Below are 19,721 nucleotides of genomic sequence, written 5' to 3'. Positions count from 1 at the left end.
TTATGATTCATGTGTTAAGTTGTCCAACTGTGCTCAAGGTATAGATTGTATACAACAATAGCTTCTGCTGAAATTTTGGCTATGTATGTATAGATTGCCTGGTCTTAACTGTAACCAATTGATGTTTCCATATAGTTTATGCCTTAGTTTAAAAGGGGATTATTGTTGATTGATATATATAAAGTTCTTATTCATGCCCCGGCTCGTTTTTCTCCCCTCCTCAACGGTTAAAAAGATTATGAGAGATCACTGGTAGATATGGCTTCAGGGATTCGATCCTGAAGTCCTTGCTTGCAGCCGGCGTTGCCAAAATATTCAGGCCCTTCCGCTAATAAAATGGTTTAATAAAGCCTTGTTGTTTGGAAGGGACTTCTGAAGTACTTTAGTGTTAAATAATTAGGGTCTTAAAAAATGGAAATTTGAGGCAAGCCATAGTTAGACATTTAGTAACAAATGGCTCTTGTGTTAATTTCATAATGTAGAGGTAAAATAATAAATATTCCTAAAGAAACCTTTAGGGCCATTTAAAATATTATCGTGATTGTGTACATGTTCGCGTGACATAATTACGAATTTTCGAAAATAAATTAAGGTTCGCGTCCGCGCGACTTTGACTAAGTTTTTTTTTCTTAAATAAATTAAGTGTTGTGAATTGTGTATACGTACGCGTGACATGACTCTTGTCACGCCAAACCACACGAGTATACGTATGCGTAACTCGATAATTCTTTAAGTACGAGTAAATCACGTAATTAAAAGCGGTAAAGGTAAAAATGCATGTAGTTTCTAAACACATAATTAAATAATTTAAGCCAAGTATAAATGGTTAAGCGACCGTGCTAGAACCACGGAATTCGGGAGTGCCTAACACCTTCTCCCGGATTAACAAAATTCCTTACCCGGATTTTTGGTTCGCAGGCTACAATACATAGTCAATATTTTCCTCGATTTGGGATTCGAACTGGTGACTTGGGACACCATAAATTATCCCAAGTGGCGACTCTGAATCATTAAATAAACGAATCTCATTTCGAATAATATCACTTTAATTGGAAAAACTCTCTTATATACCTTCAGGTGTAGGAAAAAGGAGGTGTGACAATGTCCAAACGGGCTCTAAGTAGGCGCTTGGAAATAAGAGTTGTAATTTTTGAAAAAAAATAGTATTTGGAGTTAAGTTGAAAAATGGTATTTGGAATTTGAAATTATGTTTGGACATACATTTCACTTGAAAAAATATTGCAATTTAGTGGGTGGGGAAAAATGTTTTTCTGAAATTTTGAAAAACTCATTTTCGAAAAATTTCTAATAACTTGCCAAATTTTATGCATGAACAAATTTTTGATTTTTGATTTTTTTTTCTTTTTCTTTTAATGAACAAACGGGCCAAAGTATTCATCCAGAATTGAGAATGTTTGGAAATTAAAAACAACAACAACAACATACCAAGTATTATCCTACATCGTAGGGTCTAGGGAGCGTAGTGTGTACGCAGACCTTACCCCTACCTTGTGAGGATAGAGAGGTTGTTTCCAATAGACCCTCATCTTAGGAAAGCATAAGCAGTTAAGTACCACATTAATGAAAATATAAACAAGAAGGGACAATACCAAAAAGGCATATAAAAGCATAATAAAAATAAGACACTAAGGTGATCAACAATGAAAGAAAATAATAGTTAGTCATAAAAACCTACTACCAACAAAAAGCGAGACTGTGTGCCAATATTACTGTTATGACCATTCTAGACTATCTACTCTACTACTCAACTCATCGACCTTCATATCTTCCTATCGAGGGTCATGTCCTCGGTCAGCTGAAGTTGCGCCATGTCTTGCCTAATCACCCCTCCCCACCTCTTCTTTGGCCTACCTCTACCTCTTTGTAGGCCCTTCAATGTCAACCTCTCACACCTCCTCACCAGGGCGTTTGTGCTCCTCCTCCTCACATGACCAAACCACCTAAGCCACACTTCCCGTATCTTGTCCTCAATAGGGGCCACATCCACCTTGTCGCGAATAACCTCATTTTCAATCCTATCTAATCTGGTGTGCCGGCACATCCATCTAAACATCCTCATCTCTACTACCTTCATCTTCTGGACATGAGTGCTCTTGACTGGCCAACACTTAGCCCCATACAACATCCTTGGTCTGATCACCACTCTGTAGAACTTACCCTTAAGTTTCGATGGCACTTTTTTGTCATACAAAACAGCGGAAGCGAGTCTCCATTTCACCCTTCACTACAATATTTTTGGCCTATAGCCACACTAATTATAGACAACACTCGAAAAGTGTTGCCAAAAGTAGCTATAGATGAGCTTATAAAGCGTGGTCTTTGACTAGAGTCTTTAGCCACGTTTTTAAAGGCCACACTTAAAAAGCGTGCTCTTATAATATAAAGACAACACTTATTAAGTGTTGCCAATTTACAAATTATTTGGCAACGCTTATTAATTATAATTCAACGTTTTTGAAGCGTTGTTATATTCTAATACCAAATTTAACACTTTATAAGTGTAACCTAAAAATTTGTTATAAAATATTTCTCTTAAAATTTCCCACCAAATACACAGGTAACGAAAATATTTCCCTCCTCCCCACCCAATACTCAAAAGGCGAAGTAATTAAAACATACTCCTCCGATCCAGAACGTTTCCCAGTACTCTTTTCCTCCTTACCCTAAATTTTTGTTGCTTTTTTTTTGCGCCGCTGCTGGAGCTCCTCCTTCACTATAGCAAATCTCCATCCTTTCTCTATTGGTTAGTACTCCTCCGTTTCAATTTATGTGAACATGTTTGACTGGGCACGGAGTATAAGAAAAAAATGAAGACTTTTGGAATTTGTGGTCCTAAACAAGTCCAAATGGGGCCTAGAGTATTTGTGTGGTTATAAAAGCTTCTCATTAAGGGTAGAGTTGTAACTTTAAGCTAAATTGTTACCAAATTTAGAAAGGGTTCATTCTTTTTGGAGCGGACCAAAAAGGAAATAGGTTCACATAAACTGAAACAGAGGGAGTATTTCTTTTACTCAAAGGTTTTCTGTAAAAAAAATCGATTTTTGATGAAAAAATAATCTTCTATGATGTATATACATGGGTATGTTGGTATTGTCTTCATTTATACTCAATGTTTTTAATTTTTTTCTAATTTTAGATTCTTGGGCTGAAAAAAAGTAATTTTATTTTATTAAATTTCTGGGTATAAGTTTTAGTTGTTTTTACTAATTTCAGATTCTTGGGTTGAAAAGGAGTAATCTTTACTATTTGATTTTGGTTATCTTTGATTGATGTTCCTTCTTATACTTAAAAGTTTTAATTTATCTAGCTTCTTATTGAATTTTTTTGGGGCCGATAGAAGTGAAACGGGATTCGAGACACAACTGGTATTACAATGCATTTGCAATAACACAGTTGTGATTATCTGCTGTGAAAACACTGCCCAGCCCCTCTGTGCCTATTCTCATCCATGAGGGATGCGTTTATTTTTTTGTTTTTCGACTCTTCACATTTTTTGCTATTATTAACTTGTCTATGTGTATATGATCACAAAATCAAATAAAGCAAGAGAGTTGAGGTTCTATGTGATCACAAATTCAAACAAAGGAGGAAAATTGAGGTCTCTAGATGTAACTCTGATAGATACTGAGGAATCTTACAACCAACCTTTGCTAATTTGGGATTGAAGCTTAATTGATTGTTCAGTTTTATTGTTACTTTTTTATGATTGGTGCTTTATGATCCTCCTCATCTTTGATTATGCTATAACAACCATGGTTCTTAGAGATGTTGTGTTGACGACATGTGTCGTTTATTGCTTATGTTGTCATGTGACACAAATAAGTATATCTAGTCCCTTGATAAGATTTGGGGTTATTGCTTCTCTGTTAATTAAGATGGTATATAATAGCTGAATACTATTATTGCTTCTGGTATATTTGGTTGTCTCAACATTAATTTAGAGAAAAATGATACACATTCTATTAAGACGTGGAGTAGGAAACTTGGAAGTTTTAACTTAAGCTGTGGATATTGCTTACATTTTACATTTGTGTCAGAGGTAGTTCCCCAGGTTAGGGCATGTCATTTTGGACAGTCGTCTGCCCCTAATGAACCTGCTATGCATCAGTTAATTGTGTTGTATAAGTCTTGTTCTTGTATTCAAGGGAAGGGCATTGATCCAACTTATGATTTCTAGATACCTCTGCTACACACCATGAAGGTGTTTGATTATAGGGGCATACTGTTTGGAAATAACATATGTCAAGTTATGTATTTTCCATGAAAAGACCAGCACTTCGATTTCTCTATTTAATAGAATCACAACAAAAAATTGTAATCCCTAAGTTCTTTTTCGGGGTAAGTTACAAATCCCTCTATTGTTATTTAACTGTTATTTGTTGTATAATTTCTTTGTGATCCTTAGTAAGATAGAAACAGAAGTGGCTACTCCTTTTTCTTGGATTGTTGAGTTGATTATAGAGTAAGCGGGACTACAAATTCAATGATCTAAGTGGTCTGGGCTATGAAGTTCATTCATTAGTGTTGTATTTAGTTTTTTTCTTCCAGGATCTGTCCCATTGAGCTTCTTATGTACATTATTTGTTTGTTTGTTGTTCATTTTCCTGGGTGGTTTGTGTTTTCGGACATAAATAAAGCACTCTTTGATGCTTCTGTTGTCGCACGGTCTTATAGAGATGTTTTAGACTCAACAATAGACTTCTTTGTGGTCATTTGCATTAAGGAATCTTGGCTCTCTGCTCATTTGCTATTTAAGGGAGTACCTTACAAGGATTTCTTACCTTGAATATGCTGCAACTTACTACTTGAATTTAAACCAAAAATCGAGGTGCGCCCAAGCTGGCCTGGACACCATAGGAAAAAAAACATGTTAATTGATTGTTCAGTTTTATTTTTACGTTTTTATGATTGGTGCTTAATGGTCCTCCTCATCTTGATTGTGCGATAACAATCATGGTTCTGAGGGATGTTGTTTTGATGGCATGTGTCATTTATTGCTTATGCTGTTATGTGACACAAATACATATATCTAATACCTTGATAATATTTTGCGGTATTACTTCTCTGTTAATTAAGATGGTTTATAATTGCTGAATACTATTATTGCTTCTTGGATATTTGGTTGTTTTTGTATGGGCATGACTTGTGCTGGATTTCAACATTACTTTAGAGAAAAATGATACACATTCTGTTAAGGTGTGGACTAGGAATCTTGGAAGTTTTAGCTTAAGCTCGGTGTATTTGCTTACATTTCTACATTAATTTAGAGAAAAAATGGCATTTTGTATTGCAGTATGCCCCTAATAAACTCACTATCCTCTATTAGTTGTGATGTACAAGTCTTGTTGTCTTATTCAAGGTGACATTGTCCCCACCATGAAGCTGTTTGATTATAGGGGCATGTTGTTTGGAAATAACATATTTCAAGTTATGTATTGACCATGAAAGAGCTGCACTTCTATTTCTTGATCAATAGGATCACAACAAAAAATTGTAATCCCTGTGCAAATTCTATTTTGGGGGCAAGTCACTAATCCCTCCATTGATATTTAACTGTGATTTGTTGTATACTTTCTCTATGATCCTTTTAAAGATAGAAACAGAAGTTGCTACTCCTTTTGCTTGGATTATTAAGTAGTATCAAGAGTTACTAACAGAAACTTGTTAAAGATGACTTCAAGTTGTCAGGATAAATGATTCCCTTTATGTCCAAAGCTTTCTTTTAGTAATTTCAGAATATGGCTAGTTCTTGAGTTTTTTCTTTAGAGTTGATGAAATCATAAATAGCTAGTTAGATATTTATATCTTAACTTCTTTTTTTATTTAATCTTTATACGTAAAATACACCTTTTAGGTGTCATTATACTTGCCAATATGCTCATGACACTTTTTTTGTGCGTAAAATTATTATATTACCTTCATGAAAAACTTGGTTTATAATTTTATTACTTGTTATCATTGTTCTGTGGATCCTATTAATTTTACTCCTTTTCTCCAAGAAGATTGGTCACGCTCAAGTAGATCTGTGGTGGACTTGAAGTTGGGTTTGCTTAGCATAAGTATCATGACTAGGTAAAAAAGTCTTATTAGTTTATAATGCATTAGTTTTCAAATTCACTCTTGACGTTTCAGATTTATTTTATAGTCAATACTTAAATGATTATATATTTGAAGATCTAATAAATTTTATTTTTAGGAATTCAAATGTTCCATCCAAGGAATGGATAGATTTACCAAGGTATAGCAAAGAGTATATCGAGGGTGTTCAATCTTTCTTAGATTTTGCTTACTCTTATGGAGATCCTCAAGGCGAAGAAATTCAATGCCCGTGTGCAAAGTGTTGTAATATTCGTTGGACTCGAAGGAATGTAGTTTATGATCATCTAATATGTTATGGGTTTGTTCAAGGTTATACAAGATGGATTAATCACGGGGAATGGGAAATTTCGATGAATGTTAACTGTGACATGGATGATAATGTTTGCTCGTACGATGATATTGATGGGTTGTTGAATGATCAATTTAGAAATGATGCACATGCTGAAGGAGTGTATGAAGTCCCAAACGAAGATGCCAATAAATTTTATAACTTAGTTGACGAGGCAAGCCAAGAACTATATCCGGGTTGTAAAGGATTCTCTAGATTATCTTTTACAATCTGTCTATATTTGTTGAAGTGTCTACATGGATGGAGCAATGCGTCTTTCACTTCTCTTTTAGATCTATTAAAAGAGGCGATGCCTGACTTGAACATTCCTATATCCTACAATAAAGCCAAATCTATGGTAAAGGATCTCGGTCTTGATTATGAAAAAATTGATGCATGTCCCAATGATAGCATGCTATTTAGGAATGACCATAAGGATGATGAATATTGTCATGTCTGTGGAGCTTCTCGATATATTAAATATCCTGAAGTAGATAGTGATGAAGTAGATAGCAATCTTGAGGCTTCCAAAAAAGGTTATCGTGTTCCAGTGAAAATTTTGAGACACTTTCCATTAATTCCTAGACTTAAAAGGCTATTTATGTGCTCAAAGACAGCAGATACATTGAGGTGGCATGACGAGGAGCGTTCTAAAGATGGAAAGTTAAGGCATCCTGCTGATGGGCAAGCATGAAAAGACTTTGATAGCTTGCATTCAAAATTTGCAAGGGATTCTCGCAATTTGAGACTTGGCTTAGCAAGTGATGGGTTCAATCCATTTCGGACCATGAGCATATCTCATAGCACATGGCCAGTTATTTTAATGGTGTATAATTTGCCTCCTTGGATGTGCATGAAGCCAGAGTACTGTATGCTTTCTTTGCTTATACCTGGGTCACGATCACCTGGAAATGACATTGACGTTTATTTACAACCATTAATAGAAGAGTTAAATGTTTTGTAGGAGTCCGGGGTAGAAACATATGATGCTTCAAGAGATCAAACCTTTCAAATGCGAGCAACTCTTTTATGGACAATCAGTGACTTTCCTGCATATGCTATGTTATCCGGTTGGAGTACAAAGGGAAAGTTGGCTTGCCCTTGTTGTAATTATGGCACTAATTCTCGTTATCTTAAACATAGTCGAAAAATGTATTATATGGATCATCATGTTTTTCTGCCTATGGATCATCCTTGGAGATCTAATAAAAGGTCTTTCAATGGCAAAATAGAATTTAGGCCTCCTCCGCGTTTGTTAAAAGGAACTGATGCACTTAATAGCTTACAAAATTTTAACAATGTGTTTGGGAAGAAGCGAAAGAGAACAAATGATGGCCCTTGAAAAAAAAGGTCAATTATTTTTTGAATTACCTTATTGGCAGCACAACTCGTTACGTCATAACCTTGACGTAATGCATATAGAGAAAAATATAGTGGATAATGTAATTGGAACTATTTTGGACATTCCTGGCAAGAGAAAGGATCGTGCAAATGCTCGTTATGATTTGAAAGAGATGGGCATTAGGAAGAACCTTCAACCAAAGGATACAAAAGATGGCAAGAGAACAAAGTTTGCAAAAGCATGTTTCTCAATGACCAATGGTGAGAAATCAGTTTTCTGTGGTGTTTTAAAGACAACAAAGCTACCTGATGGTAGTGCTTCCAACATATCCAGGTGTGCGCAGCTAGATGAAAGAAAATTATCCGGTTATAAAACCCATGATGCCCACTTCATGTTACATTACTTGTTGCCAATAATAGTTAAAAGCATACTTCCTGATCATGTTGCTATCCCTTTGATTCGTCTAAGTTTTTTCTTTCGTCGTTTATGTTAAGTTATCACAATGGAAGAGCTAGATTGCTTGGAAGTAGAGATTAGAGAAATAATGAATCAATTGGAAAGAATATTTCCTCCAGCCTTTTTTGATATAATGATTTATTTGCCTATTCATTTGGCAAATGAGGTAAGGTTGGGAGGTCCGGTTCAAAATCGATGGATGTATCCTCCTGAAAGGTATATGTGTACATTAAAATCATATGTTCGCAACAGAAATTATCCAGAAGGATCTATTGCTGAGGCATATTTGGTTGAAGAGTGTTTGACTTTATGCTCTAGGTACTTACATGGAGGTGTAAAGACTCGATTTAATCGACGACCCCGAAACAATGATGAATATGATTCAATTAATGCACAATTTTCTAGTTTGTTCCCTAATACAGGTTGTCCTTTAGGAGCGAAAAAGAGTGATCCAATTGTTTTAGATGACATATCACTAAATCAGGCACATATATTGTAGCAACCCCTTTGGGAGGGTACTACTTAGGAAACAAATCTAATTTCATACTTATAAAATATTAAAAGAGTTATTAATAAAAATATTCAGAATAATTTTAGTAGCGAAAGTAGGCCCATGTGAAAAGGTTCAAAGTACAATATTTTTTTTTTGAAAATACACCATAATTTCATTTTAAATGAAATACAATGTCAAAATATTAATATATGGTGATATAACCCTTCTTGATTAATCAACAGATTAAAGCAACTTCCTAACAGATTTATACAATCATTCAAAATCACTACAAGTTTGTATTGTACATAAGTTTCAAACTATCGGGTAAAAAAAATAGTTTTCTCCTTTTCTACATATTTACAAGACAAAGTGTAAATTCAGCATATTACAAGACTTGAGTTATTAAAACACCCTAATACAATAAAATAGGTTACAAATTCAAGTTACAAGATTTTGGTCTTTAAAATCCAACAAGCCTCCAAATAACATAAGTGTGACATATATATATATATATATATATGTATATATATATATCCTATATATCATGTATATCATGTACATGTCCCAAAACTATGCAAACCAAGGTGCATATGCAAATGTGATCTCAATAAATTCTCCCAAAAAGACTACTTCACCCTGACCATCTTCAGATTTCATCCCGAACATTTCCTACGATAGAAAACAACTATCGCTAAGCATAAAGCTTAGTGGTGTATAAACTTTAGGCTTGGAGTCATTAGATTCTCCAATTCCCCTTTTCAGTCATAGTTAGCTCAATTTAACATAATTTAAAACAAGTAAACAAATATATCAAACATATCAATATCAAACTTTGAAGTGTTTCCAAATATCAATAACAATGTTCAAGAGTCTAGAAAGTGTATACTATCAGTTTAAGAGAGTATACCAAATATCCATTTTTCGCCTAATATGTACGTCATGTCATCACACTAAGCATAATCAGATATCAAGATGGACCGAAGCCCCAAATCAAGTAGGGTCAAAACCCAATAGACAAGAAAATCAAGAACCATATTAAAATGGCTTCCTAGTTCGTACTTAACACGGACAAGTTCCATAATTCAAGACGAACTACAAATCCAAAGTCAAGATGGCAAAAGATCTGAATCAAGAGGCATGCCAAGATGAGTGACAAAGTCACTGCCACAAGAAGGACAAAGTCCTAACAAGAATGCAAAATGATCAAACAATCCGTACGAATGGGCGATTTAACAAATATCTTACAATACTTGATATAGTACGAATATAACAATATAAATTGAAGCCAAGAAAAATAAAATATCAAGTTATTTCAACATATTCAAGCAAGCCAAAAGAGTACAAGTTTATACACAAACCTTGGTGTTTTACCACGAAACAGTTCAATCACAACTTGGGGACGTTCGAATCGTCTACGCCGTAAACAAACCAAATCTGTCCACTTCCTCAAACACTTCCCCTTTGATTTTTTTTCAAGGGTTTATATACCTTAAATACATAATCAAGTATCTAAATAAGTTCAGTGATTTAGCAAGTCAAACTAAATATGATATTGGTAAAAATTACCCAAAAATGTTTGAAACAGAAATTCTGGACAGTATCACTGTTTTGAGTTGTGACTCGGTTTTGAAGATCTACACGGACAAACTAGACTTTCTGGTCTTCACAAAAGTTGTAGATCTATGTCTTACCATTTTAGAACATCTTGAATCACCTCCATATCAATTTTTAACAAAATGTTATGCTAAAATGACTAACAACAGTACATGGAGTATTTCTAAAACTGGAAATCTGGACAGCACCTGCCCTGTACTTTCTGATCCTTTTTCAGATAAATACCAACAAAACTAGATTTTGGTTCCTTCATAAGAGTTATATATTTATGAAATACCTTTCTAGAAAGTCCTGGATCACTTAAATCGGGGCTTTTTACAAAAAGATATGTAGAAAATTCTAGTAGGTGTCTAGTATAAAAACGAGTTTAGAAACTTACCAACATGAGCAACTTGATCTTCACCAAAAACGAAATTTACTTGTTGATTTAGTAGAAATCCATGGTTTTTATTCATGAAACTACAGATTTTCAAGTTTCTACGGAGGAGAGAGATAGAGAGAAGGAGGGATAGATAGAAAGAGAGAGATGAATAGCTACTCTTCTTTGTCTTGAAGAGTAGAAAAAAAATGGGGAGTTTATGGATAGATATGAAATAAAATGGTTACGCAACTACTAAATTTTCTTAAATAAATACAAAAGGTTGGAAACCCAAAAACTTAATTATATTTTATATTTCATAACAACTAGTCAAAATAATATTAAGTGTTACATATAACAACATCATGAAACTTTATTGCCAATATTAACACAACCTAAAGTAAGAAATTTTCATATATTGACCATTTCACATTTAGGAAGTGCAAAATAAACATTTCCTCATTATAAAAATGCTCAATCAAGAATGCAAATATTATAAAAAAAATTGGGGTGTTACAACTCTCTCTCCCTAAAAAAAATTCGTCTCGAAATTTACCTTGTACTAGTCCCGAAACAAATGTGGATATTGAACTCGCATATCCTCTTCTCGCTCCCAGGTAGCTTCTTCGCCTGAATGATTTCTCCAAAGAACCTTCATTAATGGGATTCTCTTATTTCTAAGCTCTTTTATCTCACGCGCTAAGATTTGGATTGGTTCTTCTTCATATGTCAAATCAGGATTAACCTCAATAGACTCAATAGGAAGAACATGAGATGGATCTGAGCGGTATTTTCAAAGCATAGAAACATGAAAGACGTTGTGGATCTTACCTAATTCAGGTGGCAAAGCTAGCTTATATGCAATCGGACCAATTCTCTCAAGTATTTCATAAGGTCCAATGAATCGAGGACTAAGTTTACCTTTTTGGCCAAATCTCATAATCTTCTTCCATGGAGAAACCTTTAAAAATACCTTATCGCCCACCTGATGCTCAATTTCATGCCTTATAAGATCCGCATAGGACTTTTGTCTGTCTGAAGAAATTTTCAAACAATCCTTGATGATTTTTACCTTATCTTCAGTTTGTTGCACAATCTCAAGACCCACAAATTTTCTTTCACCAACCTCATTCCAACAAAGAGGCGTTCTACATTTTCTCCCATATAAAGCTTCATAAGGAGGCATGCCTATACTTGATTGGTAGCTATTATTGTAAGAAAATTCTATTAGGGCTAAGTGTTTGTCCCAACTACCCTTAAACTCAATAATGCAGGCTCGAAGCATATCCTCCAAGATTTGTATTACCCTTTCAGACTGGCCGTCCGTTTGTGGATGGAAAGCGGTACTAAAATTCAACCTGGAACCCAAAGCTTCTTGCAAGCTAGACCAAAATCTAGATGTAAACCTCGGATCTCTATCAGACACAATAGAAACAGGGATTCCATGCAGCTTCACAATCTCATTAATGTACAATTCTGCTAAACGTTCAAGTGAGTAGTCCATTCTGATTGCCAAGAAATGAGCACTCTTAGTTAGTATATCTACGATAACCCAAATTTCATCATGATTTCTTTGAGTTTGTGGAAGTCCAGAAACAAAGTCCATCGTTATCCTTTCCTATTTCTATTCAGGTATTGACAAAGGTTGCAGGAGACTAGCTGGGACTTGATGTTCAGCCTTTATTTGTTGACATACCAAGCATTTAGAAATGAACTCTGCAATATCTTTCTTCATACCACTCCACCAATAGTGCTCCTTAATGGTCTGATACATTTTAGTACCTCCAGGATGCATTGCTTAAGGTGAATTATGTGCTTCAATCAAGATTTGCTTTCTCAATTCATCATCATTAGGAACACACAACCTATTTTTATAAAATAAGGTACCATCTTTCCTTAATGAAAAATATGATTCTCTTCCATTTTGGACTTTTTCAACCCGTTTCACAAGCTTCTCATCTAACTTCTGTGCTTCTTGGACTTGCTCAAGTAAGACTGGCTTGACTTACAAATTAGCAATGATAGAACCATTAGAATTAAATGAAAGGCAAATATTCATGGCTCTTAATTCAAGAAGCAAAGGCAATGGACTTAGAGTTAAACTTGCAAGGGAATTGCGACTCAATGCATCTGCAACCACATTGGCTTTACCAGGATGATAATCAATCGTGCAATCATAATCTTTGATGAGTACAAGCCACCTACATTGTCGCAAGTTTAACTCTTTTTGTGTACCCAAGTACTTCAAACTCTTCTGCACTTGTCTCTTTCACCATCAATAATACCTTTAGCATAGCGAGAAAGCCTGAGAAAGTTTTGTTGATACTCTGCAATAGACATACTCCCTTGTCTTAAATTCAGAAACTCTTTCTTTTTAGCATCACAATAGACAGGGGGAACATATTTTGCACGAAATGATTTCACAAAGTCATCCCAAGTCAGCACCGGAGGTTTTGCTTTTGCATTTGGCACACTTACCCACCAATCATAGGCATCTTTTTGTAAAAGGGAGATAGCATACTTAAATTTGGCAGCATTAGTACACTCCAGTTGTTCAAAGACCCTCTCCATGCGCTCGAGCCATTGTTCAGCTACCGTGGGATTTGTAGTGCCTTCAAATTCAACTCCGCCCATTTTTCTCATCTTCTCAAAATTCATTTCACTAGGTTCTGACATTGTCCCAGCCAAGTGACGAAAGAATTCAGCCATCTGCTAGAATGGAGGAGTCATAATGGAGTATTATGACTCATTGCTCTTGGATTACTGCCCATTTCATTTCCACTAACACGAGGATGATTTAGGTCAGGCAAGGGTTCCTCATTTCCTCCCTGAAGGTGAGGCATGACATTATACTCGGCCTGACTTTCATCAACGGATTCAACATCTCTATTCGAAGAAAAAGCCATATTAAAATTCCTATAAAAGATAAGATCACACTGCATTAGGGACATGTACATGATGCATATGCACACAGAATACAATAAATTAAATTAAACAAGTATGCAAAAATTTATAAACTCCAAGTCATTTTCAAGAAAGGAAATAACAACAAATACTAGGTATTATCACAACAAAACAAATCCTAGAATCACAAACCGTGGCTCTGATACCAAAACTTGTAACAACCCCTTTGGGAGGGTACTACTTAGGAAACAAATCTAATTTCCTACTTACAAAATATTAAAAGAGATATTAATAAAAATATTCAGAATAATTTTAGTAGCGGAAGTAGGCCCATGCGAAAAGGTTCAAAGTGCAATATATTTTTTTTTGAAAATACACCATAATTTCATTTTAAATGAAATACAATGTCAAAATATTAACATATGGTGATATAACCATTCTTGATTAATCAACAGATTAAAGCAATTTCCTAACAGATTTATACAATCATTCAAAATCACTACAAGTTTATATTGTACATAAATTTCAAACTATCGGGTAAAAAAAAAAAGAAACTAGTTTTCTCCTTTTCTACATATTTACAAGACAAAGTGTAAATTCAGCATATTACAAGACTTGAGTTATTAAAACACCCTAATACAATAAAATAGGTTACAAATTCAAGTTACAAGATTTTGGTCTTTAAAATCCAACAAGCCTCCAAATAACATAAGTGTGACATATATATATATATATGTATGTATATATCCTGTTTATCATGTACATATCGAGCTATATCCTGTACATGTCCCAAAACTATGCAAACCAAGGTGCATATGCAAATATGATCTCAATAAATTCTCCCAAAAAGACTACTTCACCCTGGCCATCTTCAGATTTCATCCCGAACATTTCCTACGATAGAAAACAACTATCGCTAAGCATAAAGCTTAGTGGTGTATAAACTTTAGGCTTGGAGTCATTAAATTCTCCAATTCCCCTTTTCAGTCATAGTTATCTCAATTTAACATAATTTAAAACAAGTGAACAAATATATCAAACATATCAATATCAAACTTTGAAGTGTTTCCAAATATCAATAACAATGTTCAAGAGTCTAGAAAGTGTATACTATCAATTTAAGAGAGTATACCAAATATCCATTTTTCGCCCAATATGTACGTCATGCCATCACACTAAGCATAATCAGATATCAAGATGGACCGAAGCCCCAAATCAAGTAGGGTCAAAACCCAATAGACAAGAAAATCAAGAACCATATTAAAAATGACTTTCTAGTTCGTACTTAACACGGACAAGTTCCATAATTCAAGACGAACTACAAATCCAAAGTCAAGATGGCAAAAGATCCGAATCAAGAGGCATGCCAAGATGAGTGACAAAGTCACTGCCACAAGAAGGACAAAGTCCCAACAAGAATGCAAAATGATCAAACAATCCGTACGAATGGGCGATTTAGCAAATATCTTACAATACTTGATATAGTACGAATATAACAATATAAATTGAAGCCAAGAAAAATAAAATATCAAGTTATTTCAACATATTCCAGCAAAGCCAAAAGAGTACAAGTTTATACACAAACCTTGGTGTTTTACCACGAAACAGTTCAATCACAACTTGGGGACGTTCGAATCGTCTACGCCGTAAACAAACCAAATCTGTCCACTTCCTCAAACACTTCCCCTTTGATTTTTTTTCAAGGGTTTATATACCTTAAATACATAATCAAGTATCTAAATAAGTTCAGTGATTTAGCAAAGTCAAACTAAATATGATATTGGTGAAAATTACCCAAAAACGTTTGAAACAGAAATTCTGGACAGTATCACTGTTGCGAGTTGTGACTCAGTTTTGAAGTTCTACACGGACAAACTAGACTTTCTTGTCTTCACAAAAGTTATAGATCTATGTCTTACCATTTTAGAACATCTTGAATCACCTCCATATCAATTTTGAACAAAATGTTATGCTAAAATGACTAACAACAGTACATGGAGTATTTCTAAAACTGGAAATCTGGACAACACCTGCCCTGTACTTTCTGATCCTTTTTTAGGTAAATACCTACAAAACTAGATTTTGGTTCCTTCATAAGAGTTATAGATTTATGAAATACCTTTCCAGAAAGTCCTGGATCACTTAAATCGGAGCTTTGTACAAAAAGATATGTAGAATATTCTAGTAGGTGTCTAGTATAAAAACGAGTTTAGAAACTTACCAGCAGGAGCAACTTGATCTTCGCCAAAAACGAAATTTACTTGTTGATTTAGTAGAAATCCATGGTTTTTTTTTCATGAAACTTCAGATTTTCAAGTTTCTACGGAGGAGAGAGATGGATAGCTACTCTTCTTTGTCTTGAAGAGTAGAAAAAAAATGGGGAGTTTATGGATAGATATGAAATAAAATGGTTACCCAACTACTAAATATTCTTAAATAAATACAAAAGGTTGGAAACCCAAAAACTTAATTATATATTATATTTCATAACAACTAGTCAAAATAATATTAAGTGTTACATATAGCAACATCATGAAACTTCATTGCCAATATTAACACAACCTAAAGTAAGAAATTTTCATATATTGACCATTTCACATTTAGGAAGTGCAAAGTAAATATTTCCTCGTTATAAAAATGCTCATTCAAGAATGCAAATATTATTAAAAAAAAATTGGGGTGTTACATATATACTTATTGAACAATTGTGATGATGTTCAAGAATATATAAGGTAATTTAATCACTTATAACATTTATTTATGTATATTGTTATTAAATTACTTTATTTATCATTTTACTAACGAATAAAAATACTTGTTGTGTCGAGAATATGAGGTTGAGGTTAGTAATCAGAGACGAGGATCTAAATGGAGCAAGGCCAAGAAGTATAGTCAAAACTTCTCTCAATGGTTTGAAACTCGTTCTTTGAAAGAGGATATGCCCAATCTTATAAAGCAATTATACTTCAGACCAAATTCAATTGCTAAAAGATATTCTGGGTATCTCATTAATGGATATAGATTCCATGAGAGGCAGCGTGATGCAAGACGTAAAACACAAAATAGTGGTGTTACATTAGTCGCCCAAACTACAAGTTTTGCAAGCTCAAAAGATAAAAATCCAGTTGACGCAAATTTGACTTATTATGGTAGAATAGTTGATATAGTTGAGTTAGACTATTATGGACATTTTAGGGTTGTCTTATTTAAGTGCGACTGGTATGAGGTTGAAGAAAATATTTATGGCCTTACTTATATCTACTTCAACAAGAAATGTTATCAGAACGAGCCTTTTGTCCTATCATCTCAAGTACACCAATGCTTCTATGTGCAAGATCCATATGATCAAGATAGATATTATGTCATGAAGACTGTCCCGAGAGACTTGTTTAGCATAAGTGATGAACTTGAATCTAATGCCCCACAGTGTTATGAAAATAAGTCATCTAAGTATTTGGCTGGGCCATCTATACCGGAGGATAATGGTGAAGTTGCCTTAGTTAGGAGTGATGTTCCAGCAACCATTCTTGATGTACCTTCAGAAGAATTTCTAGCACAATAACTTGAAATTGAATCGGATGAATAGTTTGATTTTGAAGACACATCATGAGTTTTTTTCAAATTCAAATAGAAAATAGCTTAGCCATTTTTTATTAATAGCTAGAAACACATTAAAGACTGTTGCTTTAGTTTTAAATTGATGTTGTCTATTTCGTCAAGTTCAATATTGAATATTTTCTTACTTATTGATTTCTTTGATGTGCACATATATTTTATTGCTCATGTATTTTTAACGTGTCCCTTTTGGTATCACTAGAAATTACTTGTTATTGTACTATTACCTGGAGTATTGGAGCAAGTTTTAAAGTATATACATATTTATTTTTTATTATCAGGTGGTGCACATGCAACTAAAGAAGATATTGGACTAACAAATTTTAAGGAACCAAGAGATATTGAATAGGTATCTTTGTAACTTTGTTTATTTATATATGCTTTGGAATTGTTTATCTACATATCTTTATCTATGTAACTAATAACTATTTTGTTCCTGTTATTGCCCTCACGACTACCAAATGTTGTGGTTGCTTGGTTTCTCATGAGGCTTTTCTTTGTTGCACTCTAGATCTTGTACATGTGTTTTAGAATTTCTAGCCAGGCTTGTTTCCCTCAATCTGTCAATAGCAGATGTACGAACCACACTTCCACTGGTAATTAGGCTCATGAAATGCTATGTTTTGGAACATTCATCAATGACATCAAGGTATTGTTATTGGGTGGTACTCTCTTAAGTCTTAGGCATTCTCGGAAAGAGGAGAGTTTGTACTGTTTATTTATCTCAAAGATTCTGTAGCCACTTGTGAATGAGGCTTAAATGCAGATAAATGCTTTTACTTGAACTTAAGGTCATGTATTCATGTTACAAGAGAGTTGGTTTTGATACATCTGTTTGATTCACCAGAAATCTTTATTTATCCGGCAGATTCGAGTTGGCTTAATAGCTTATTGGCGTTTGTAAAAAAACAACTTTCTTGACATGCAAAAGAGTTACTGGTATCTTTTATCCCCTTGTTTTGGTAAAATATTGTTTGAAGAGGATATATTGTAGGACTAGGACTCTGTTCGTGAGGAATGATATAACATATACTATTGAATTTTGGACAAATGTAAGACACGACTGAAACACACTGACAAGTTTAAACTAGCACAATTATTCTTGATCCTATGTTCAAAATTTCTTGATATTCCACAAAGAGTCGATAAAACAAAAGTAGATTAGGGGTTGTTATGTGTCTTATTTCTTAAATATTTACTTTCTCACATACTATTATATATTCTTACTAGTTGTTAGGCTAAAGTAATTTAATGCTTGATGTATGTAGGATGAATCAAGCGGCAACTCTTAAGAGAAAAGTTCTGAATCCAAACAAAGCTCAAAGTCCAATGAAGAATATAGGTTTCGATTTCCAATACCGATCAAGTGCCGAACTAGCCAAAAAATTTCAGATTAAGAGAGAAAAGCTTGCAAGTGATTGCAACGATAAAGCTGCTAAAGAGCAGGCATTACTTGGAGTTAAAAAGGAAGAATTATATGCCTGCAACATTAGAAGGACAAAGCAGACAGAGGTTAACTCAATCGGATGTGTCAGTTCAAAAGTTAGGAAGGAATAAATTACCGGTGTACAAATCAATCCAATCTTCTTCAAGGGAAGATCTGAACACTTCACATAATATTGCAAGTAAAGGACAAATTAAACAAAGGTCAATGCAATTGGAGGAGCCCATTCAAAAGCAAGGAATGAGTAAATTACATGTGCCCACATCCATGATCCAATCATCTGCAAAGGTAGATCCTAACACTTTACATATAATTAGAAGAACACAAGGTGAAGGAGAGAAACAACTTGATATTCAAGAGCTACAAAATTGCAAAAAGGTAAAGACAAACTCAGTCCTACCATCGACGAGTGTTAATCAGTTTCTAAAAAAATATGGGATACAAGTCGGTGGTGAAAAACATCCTGATAATCACCCAGAAAATGAAGTCAGATTTATGTCCTCTCCAAGTATTGATGAGCGTGAAATAGAATTGGATAATTTTGCTATACAAGATGAAGTTGGTGACGATGAATTTATTGGAGATGAGGATATGAACATCGATGGTGCTGTAGGTGGTATGTCTTAAACCTTATAATTATTTTACATATTTTAATTTTTTCTTCTTATGTTTTGCTTGTTATATCAATCTAGGGACATCAGAGAAGAAAAGAGTTTGAGGAAAAACAACATGTAAGAATATTCATGCAAGATGTTTTGAAGAAAGAGAGAAGGTGACATTTGATAAAGGGCAAGCAGTTGGACCAACTGACAAGAGAGTGTTTGATTTGACCAACTTTTTAGGAACAATTGCGAGGAATCCAAGATTTATCCCCTTGGTGCATACTAGTTGGCATGTTGTGTCAAAGGATATTAAGCAACGAATGTGGGAATATGTCAATGTAAGAATAATCAGTTTTTCAATTATATATTTTTTGTATTTTTAAAAGATATATATATATATATATATATATATATATATATATATATATATATATATATATATATA

The sequence above is a fragment of the Nicotiana tabacum genome, chromosome 7, assembly GCF_000715075.1.
Source record: "Nicotiana tabacum cultivar K326 chromosome 7, ASM71507v2, whole genome shotgun sequence".
Classification (NCBI taxonomy): Eukaryota; Viridiplantae; Streptophyta; class Magnoliopsida; order Solanales; family Solanaceae; genus Nicotiana; species Nicotiana tabacum.
Note: the sequence above shows the minus strand (reverse complement) of the source record.